This window comes from Sinocyclocheilus rhinocerous, unplaced genomic scaffold, assembly GCF_001515625.1.
Source record: "Sinocyclocheilus rhinocerous isolate Xijiao unplaced genomic scaffold, SAMN03320098_v1.1 scaffold433, whole genome shotgun sequence".
Classification (NCBI taxonomy): domain Eukaryota; kingdom Metazoa; phylum Chordata; class Actinopteri; order Cypriniformes; family Cyprinidae; genus Sinocyclocheilus; species Sinocyclocheilus rhinocerous.
In genome coordinates, this window is record NW_015627897.1 from 584228 (window position 1) to 593166 (window position 8939).

An 8939-nucleotide genomic window follows, 5' to 3' on the forward strand; every position below is an offset into this window, starting at 1 on the left:
CTGAGACTTTGTTTCATATTAAAAGTACCAAAGCACATTGCTTATTGTGATTTATTGGATGGGAGGTGCCCTTCAATGTTCCGTCCATTATCTGAAAACAGGCTAGACTAATCGATTCTTGGGATTTAAGAATCGATATCGTTCTGTAAAAAAGAGAATCGATTAATATCGAGATATCGATATTTTTTACCCAGCCCTAGTGTTTACACGTCAATGTTGTCGAAACAACGCTGTAAATTCTAATATTACATTTCTTAAAAAGTTAAAATTTTATAAACGCCAAAATAGGCTAAAAATTATCAACTAAACTAATAACTACCCAAGAAATTAATACTTTTATTCAGCAAGGATACGTTAAATTAATCAAAAGTGACAGTAAAGACTTTTAGATTGGATTTTAGATTTAGATCAACACAGTTTCCACAAAATTATTAAGTAGCATAACTGTTTTCAACATTGATGATAACAAAAAAAAAAAATGTTATTGAGCAGCAAATCAGCATATTAGAATGATTTCTGAAGGATCATGTGACTCTGAAGACTGGAGGAATGATGTTGCTGAAATTTCTATTTATTCCATTAAAAAAATTTTTTTTAAATAAATTACTTAAAAAAAAAAAAAAAAATACTTACTGACCCCAAACTTTGAAATGCTAGTGTTTGTGTAGTTAAGGATACAGAGCACGGCTTGAGACACAGGAAGCCACTGGCTGCAGATGGCACTGAGGAGCACTTTGGGGTCTGAGTGTCTCAGGTCACAAGACATGACCTTTAACCCCAGAGAGGTCACCATCTTCTCCACCTTTTCTTTGTCCCTGGAAAAGTGTAAACGAAATGTACAAGAAACTGGAAATGCACATTTAAAGTGACTTTTTCCATTTTGAATTAAAAAATAAAATGTGTTGATGAATTATGCACAGTTAGACCGAAATTATGCATTCAGAAGTAATCAGTGGAAATGTTTATTTCAAGTTTTATTTCATGACTAAACATTGTACACCAAGTTTTAGTAATTTTGTTGTGTGCTTTTGTTATTTATATTTTAGTTTTAGTTTTTTATTTATATTTTGCTTTAATTTATTCGTATTTCTGTTATAATAAAAAAAAAAAATTGTAGTACTTTTTTCATATTTTTGCATTTTGTTAGTAATTTTGCATATAAACTTACACTTATTTCTGTTACTTGCCAAGAAAATACTTGTAGTTTAAGTTGTAGTAATTTTGTTAATTGTTACATTTCAATTTAGCTTTAGTACTTCAACTTATTTTATTTTAGTTAGTTTGTATTTTTTGTTTAAGTTAATTTTTTGTAACCTTTTTTTTATTTCAGCTTTTATTTTTATTTTAATTAATGAAAACAATTTTTAATAAAGAAATTTAATAGATTTAGTTAAAAAATAGCACTGAATTCCATACTGCATACAAAAAACATTTATAAAGAAATATCAATATCATTTTGCAGCACATTCAATTTCAAAGTGAAAAGGCAAATCATGTGTTGACGTCAATTTCTCATTTGTACTGACAAACATATAGGAAGTTACCTTCTAGTGACCACAGCATCATACATACTCCAGATATTATCCAGGACAAGCTGCAAAAACAGAGGCTTCTTTCCTTTAGACTGTGAAGACAAAGAAAGACAGAGAGTAAATCAGCATGATGTATAAGGAAAAGAGAATGCATCATACACAAATACACAAATTAAGCCAGCATGTAAAGGACCCAAGGATTATAAGAACTCATTAGTTGCTTTTAAGATTTGGAGTCATAATAAAAAGCCTCTGATTTGCCTGAACAGGGTCAAACTCTTCACTAACATATGAGCTCAAATGAGTTTAAAGGCTTAAGTTAGGCTCGTCCTGCAAATCAGTGTTGCTGGAGGTCACGTCGCCCTGCATAACCAACTCTGTCTGAATGAGATCTGTCTGCCAGAGCAGAATAATGCCAGTGATTGATCAGTTTAAGATGAAGACTTTTTTGTTTTTTTGAGTGTCGTATGGCTGGCGAGCCAAATCATCTGGTAACTGCAGACTGAGTCATAGATCTTCAAAGGATTCATTATTCAAATCCTCGTCCTGCATTACTGTAAAGAGGGTTCTTATTAACCAATGCACAAAATATCCTCATATTGTTTATGGGACAATGACAAATGAACTTTAGAATATACATTTTTGCTAAATCTTCTCACGTTGAGTTTAAAACACACATGCTTTAAATGTGGTCACTGCTCACAAATGTACTGGAAAGAGGATCAATAAGTTAAACCAAGATTTACATGTCAAACAGCCTCCTTATTTTACCCCAAACATAGTGTTATTAACTTTAGGTTTCGGGCAAGTTTGGGTTTTATGCTTTGGCTCTGCATAATGCTGTGTCAGAGCTGCTTTGCTTGAGAATCAACAGTCTTTACAGTACAAATGTGGTTATCAATGATGAACAGATGCAAAAAAGGGCCAAATCACAATACGCAAATAAAAGCACAAAAAAAAGGTCAATGACTGATTTTCAAAATTTAAAAACTTTTATATTCCTAAAATAAAATAAAAATAAAAAGTTAATTTTAAATTGTAATAATATTTCACAATAATATATTTTTATTACTATATTTTTGATCAAATAAATGCAGCTTTAAATGCTATTTTCAAACGCATTAAAAAAATCTTACCAACTCCAAACTTTTGAAAAGCAGTGTGCTTTTTTTCCAGTATTTTATTAATGCATTTTAATTCGGAAATATATTTTTTAAAAAGTTCATCATAGAAGTGTAGTCAAAGCACTGTCTGTATAATTTTCATGTTTTATAATAATAGATCCAAATATAAAATATGGGAGTCACATTTTTGACCCTTATAACACCATATCCAGGTCTGCTTTGTTCAGATCATTTGTTCATGGGAGGGAGGAGGATGTTCCAGACTAATGTGTGCGTGTGTTATTAAGGTGAGGTTTCAGTGAGGGAACTGATGTCCATTAGCATAACTACGGCATATTTGAATGCCCTAAATGGCACTACAAACCCAGAGCATCTAATGGAGGGTCTCTGCTGTCACATCACTCCTGTAGCTCTGTCAGCCCACTTCCTGTCAGTCTCTCAAAGGGGAACAGCAGATAGATGTGGCTGCTTCAACATTTCTAAAGACAGTCAAGCCGAGTATGTAATGTCACACACTCTATTGAAAGTTGCAGCTCTTTCAGCATTTAATGCTCCACAACACAGACCTTTTCCAAAGGATTCTGCAGGTATTATGAAGCTAAATGTAAGACTTTTTAAGAGCATTTTGAGATAAATTAAAGAAAATGTAAGTTAATACATTAAAAGGAACACAATACATCAATATATTCTCTAAATGTAAACGTCTAGGGCAGCAGACAATGAGTAAAAGCAACAGTTATACAACTTCCAACAGATCTCCTTTGCTTTTTAAAAAATAGCTCTACTGTAAAAAAAACTACTACTGTACCTTCAGATCACACTGCAAAAACATGATGTTCTTCCTTAGTATTTTTGTCTTGTTTTCCAGTGCAAATGTCTAAAGATTCTTACATCAAGATACATTGAGAAGCAAAATGATATAAAAAGTCTTATTTTCTGTGAAACTGATCACAACCCTCTACATTGCGAGTAAATCACTCGCATATGCGACTAAATCTTACTCTGGGCGACTAAATAATGTCTAACATTAGCCATTGGCTAATAAATTCTTAGATTTTACACGCCAGTATGTGTGTGAGAGCCGTTCAACACTGATTTTCACTCGATAAACACGCTGACTAAGCGCTCGAGAGTTTCGCTCTCCGTCAAGCGATCTGTACTATTTGGAGCGAGTTTATGATTAAAACAAAAATAAATCTGCTGACAGGGTCAGAAGAATCAATGTAATCCAAAGGAAAAACACATTTTCATACCACATCGAAAGGTATTTGTTCTCGTTTTAAGCACAAACTCACTTCATTTTATTAAATTCTTCAGAAAACAAAACTTAAACTATTTTCATTTTGAATCTCAAGTAAATGTATCTTGATTTAAGGATGTTTAGATATTTGAATTGCAAAAATGAGACAAAAATACTAATGAACTAATGATATACATACTAATGATTAGGGATGTAACGATTCACTCAACTCACGATTCGATTCGATTCAAGATTTTGATTTCACGATTCGATTCACGATTTTTTTTAACAAAATGAGATTTAAGACAAATTATCAATTAAATGTGTACCGGCTCGCGGTTAATCGTTACATCCCTACTAATGATATTTATTCTTTGCAGTGCATGCAACATTGAATGCCATAATTTTATGCATTTAAGACTTTCTGCTCCACTTTAAGACCTTTTAAGGCCCTAATTTGAGGAAGGGCAACTTAAGACTTTTAAGACTTGCATAAACCATGGCATAATGATGGCATCAGATAGTAATACCATGGAACTTTACTATTTTGCGAATGTTTTTATATAGCATTATAAAGTATACCGTGATATTACCATGGTACAAGTACATAAACCATGTTAAAAAGTGTAAGTGTAAGAGAGTACCTGAGCTCCCTTCATGATTTTTTTGGCTTTGGCGTTGAGGTACAAATCGCCCCACAGGGTCCTGAGCAGAACCGAGGAGCGGATGCCCATTTTCTGACTGTACATCTCTGCAAACTGATGAATGCTGTCAGAGAATTAGAGAAAAGACAACTCAGCATCATTATTTGCACTTGTCATCTGTTATTTATTTTATCACATCCCATTAATTTGTAAGAATGCAGTTCAAAGAGGTCTGTGATGTCAACAACGTTTCTAATCTATGACAGCTGTAAGATCACTGCATAATTAACAAGTAACTAAATTTAACAGAATATTCACAGCTGCAATGTTATATTCAGTAAGATATCAATGAAAACATGTTGGACATCCAGCTGACGCAAGTTCTGGTCTGCATCATATAATAGGTAGATATATAATAGATATATCAGGGATTCCCTAACTTCTTCTGTCAGCCAAACCCATTTGACCTAATATATTTACTTTAAAGGGGTGGTTCACTGTTTTTTTTTCTAGGCTTGATTGTGTTTATGGGGTGCAGTCTAACATGTGTTAATGCTTCGTTTTAAAAAAAACGCATTATTTTTCACATAATTTACCTTTATTCCACACCCATGAGATTTTAAGCTAATATTTCCATAATTTAACAACACTTTCACATGCTCACGGTTTTCTGATGTCGATGACTTTTAGCTATACAAATAACATAATAAAAATAATGTTTTAGAAAGTGTTTTATTTTGATATATTTTATGTTACAATTATTTATTCATTTTATGATTTAATTAAGTCAAAAACCCAGTTCCTTCTATGCATCTCATATATAAAAATATACACATAAGTATAATTAATTAAAATGCATGTTGATTTTACATGAATAAATGTAAAGGAAACAAATTATGAATGCAATTTATATTAGTCTACAGTGCATTTAATATATCTTAAATCATCCATCCAAGATGCAAACATTAACTAACAATGAGCAATACTTTTGTTACAGTATTTATTCATCTTTGTTAGCATTAGTTAAGAATAATACAAATCTTCATTGGTAGTTCATGTTAGCTTAGATCCATTAAATACTATTAACAGATACAACTTGTGATTTTAATAATGTATTAGTAAATATTGAAATTAAAATGAAATCCTTGTAAGTTCATGATAAATAATGTTAACAAACAGATGTAAAGTGCTACGAATCTGAAGCTTAAGTTTACACCTCCTCTAAAACTTTTTTAAATTGGTTTAAATGTCCATGTTTGACTTCTAACTAGGCCACTTTTTTCTGGTCTACATAAAAAGCACCATTAGACTCTTATGTTTCTGCTTGAGAGATTGATGCGTCACATTTGCATCGGTTCAGCACAACTTAATGACGTCTAGAAATCACAAAACAAGGCCTCCTTACGGTAATGGACTGAAAGAAGTCTTTCTAGGCCATATGCTAATATACCCTCTATGAGAATTAATCTTAAAGGAAAATGAAAAGATGTACAGAGCACTTTAGTACTTGTACGCTATGTCACATTACACTTATTGTATGGAAAAGAGCAGCTCATACATTTTGTCTAACATCATATTTTGTGTTTCACTCGAGTAACAACATGAGAGTGAGTAAATGATGTCCAACTTTTTGGCTGACCTATTCTTTTAATCTAAAACTGCAAAAAGGTCCTTGAGTCTGGAGTGCTTTTATAATATAAAACATGCTGAAAGTAATGAGCTTTGGTGTAAAAAAACATCCTCATGCTCACCAGAGGAGTGCTGTGTTCGGTTTGGTCAGCTTTTAGAAATATCCACCTACACCAGTCGTATTAGTACTTTACTTTAGCCCTTATTTCAAGTATCTAAAACCACCATTTTGTAACAGCACAAAAATGTGCAATACATTATAAGGGTGGGGAGTCCTGATGTTGAAATCTAGTATAGTATTGCCATCTTGTGAGCCATCGTAAGTACTACAACCACTGGCAAGAGTGAAAACCAACCATGTAAGCTTTTGATCAAATATTCTGACAAATTAATTGTAAAAAATGTGAAAGCGCCCTCAGTTTGAGAAAGCGTAGGATGTACCTGAAGCCCCAGCCATCTATAGCGCTGGCAAACACATTTCAGCGGTCAGGACTGAAGTAGAGGTCAGAATCACCAGTCGTACACCTGATCTGCACTGCCATTCTCTGTACAGCTGCTCTGAGCTTCTGCGTCCTTCTCCGCTCGCTCCTCCAGGACTTTAGAGGTGAATAACGAGCCAGTAACTGCATTCACCTATAGAACAAGCGGACACAAACATTTAGAGAATTTCATTTTTGTCCAGAAACATGGTACAAAGACACATCAACTGGTTATATCACAAAAATTATTACATTTCCTTGATCTTTGGACTATGAAAAAAAGAGTAACTTTCCTAAGTAAAAACATCCTCCTCAGTCAAAAAAAAAAAAAAAATGCAAAATGCAGATTTTTTTTTTTTTAATGTTTTTGAAAGAAGTTCCTCATCTCCATAAAGGCTGCATTTATTTGGTCAAAAATACAGTAAAAATATTGTAAAATAATATTGTGAAATGTTATTACCATTTAAAATGATTATATTTATTAATTGTTGTTAAATGTTATTATTATTAAATGTATTAACTGTTATTATTAAACATTATTAATCAATCATATTTTAAAATCTTATTTATTCCTATAATAGTAAAGAAGAAGGTTCATCCTTTAGAAATTATTCTAATATGCTGATTTCCTGCTCAAGGAATAGAAAATTCTACTTATTATAAATGTGTTGAAAACAATATTTTTGTGGAAACCAGATACAGTGATTTTTTTCAGGATAAATAGTAAGTTCAAAATAACAGCATTTATTTAACATAATATATTATAATATGTAATATATATTTTTTGTAAAATTGATACATCTTTTTACTGTCACTTAATGTGATCAATTTAATGTGTCTTTGCTAAATACAAAAATCTATTTAACAAAAAACAAAAAAACAAAAAAAAAGTTGACCTACAAAAAAAAACAACAACATGACATGACTCCTCTTTCACACACAAAATGTATTTCAAAATCCCTATTTGTAATAGTTAATAGTTCATTTGTAATAGCTTCAGCCGAGTTTTGGAGCTCTGACTCACCTGCTCTAGTATTTTCTGCAGGTGAGTGTACGCCTCCTGTGACGTGAGTTTCAGCTCCACGATCAGCCGGTCGATTTTGTTGATGACAAGAACAGGACGGATATTCTCCAGCCAAGCCTGTCGTAGAACAACTAGTGTCAAAAGTAGAAAAAAAAGAGATGTTGTAGAGGTTTAAGAACAGAACCATCATCGACCGCACAAGCATAGCTGACAAGTATATTATATTCTTGTTTACTGCAAGAAATAAAGCAAAAATCTAGATATCTAATATATATCTATAGCATCGTGATTAAAGATGCCTTTCATGAACATCTGTAGCCTGGTGAACATTGAGTCAAAAAACAAATCAATTCACAGAAATGCAAACGAAGGACATCAAACATACAAATTCTAATGTTGTGAATTTGAATGAGATGCCATTTGATTACCTCTATTTTTACATTAAATTAAAACTTTAGGAAATGCAATGATCAAATAAAAGGTGCGTAACAGTAACTGCAATTCTTAAAGTGTGTAATTTCTACGCATAAATACACAATAAAACCAATATAGAGAAACCTGCGTATGAAAACACTCAAGTGACGGATGATACCTGTGGACACACTCCCTCCACAGCATCAACAACAACAATGGCCCCATCACACAGTCTGACAGCAGTGGACAACTCCGAGGAGAAGTCCACGTGACCGGGAGAGTCGATCAGATTAATGAGGTACTCGTTTCCTCCTGCAATGACAACGATACAGTTCTTACCCATGAGTTACAGCAGTACATAGTGCTGAATCAGTAAAGCTACAGACCGCAATGGCCATCACCTGTCGTATAATGTAATGAAATAGCACTGGACTTCATAGTGATTCCTCTGATCTGCTCGTCCTCCCTGCTGTCCAGATATCTCAGCTACAGGAGGGTCAAAGACTTTTAAGATGTCCGCATCAAAAGAAATTTACAAAAGTGATTTTATGTCCATAGAAAGCACATTAAATGTAAGTAAAGTGTCTACTTTTAAGGTTTCAAATAAGTTTTTGGACGATAACATGACAAAATTTGGTTGAAATAATGTTACATTGTCATTCAGTGTAATGCAATATTTATGTAAAAATTCAAACAACATGCTTATTCTGGTGTGTACATATTAAAATATATAAAAGAATAAGGGAGCATATTCAATTTTATTGTGTTTTAAATGAGTAAAAAATTATTACTGACAAATGGGCAAAACCTAGGATAGTGGCAAATTTAAAAAATGTAAAATTACAACTGTTGA

At 32.6% G+C, this 8939-nt stretch overlaps 1 pseudogene; it reads right to left on the minus strand.

The window, feature by feature from the left end:
- LOC107737011 (elongation factor-like GTPase 1) overlaps nt 1-8939 on the minus strand; it is a 157178-nt pseudogene that overhangs the window by 147263 nt on the left and 976 nt on the right.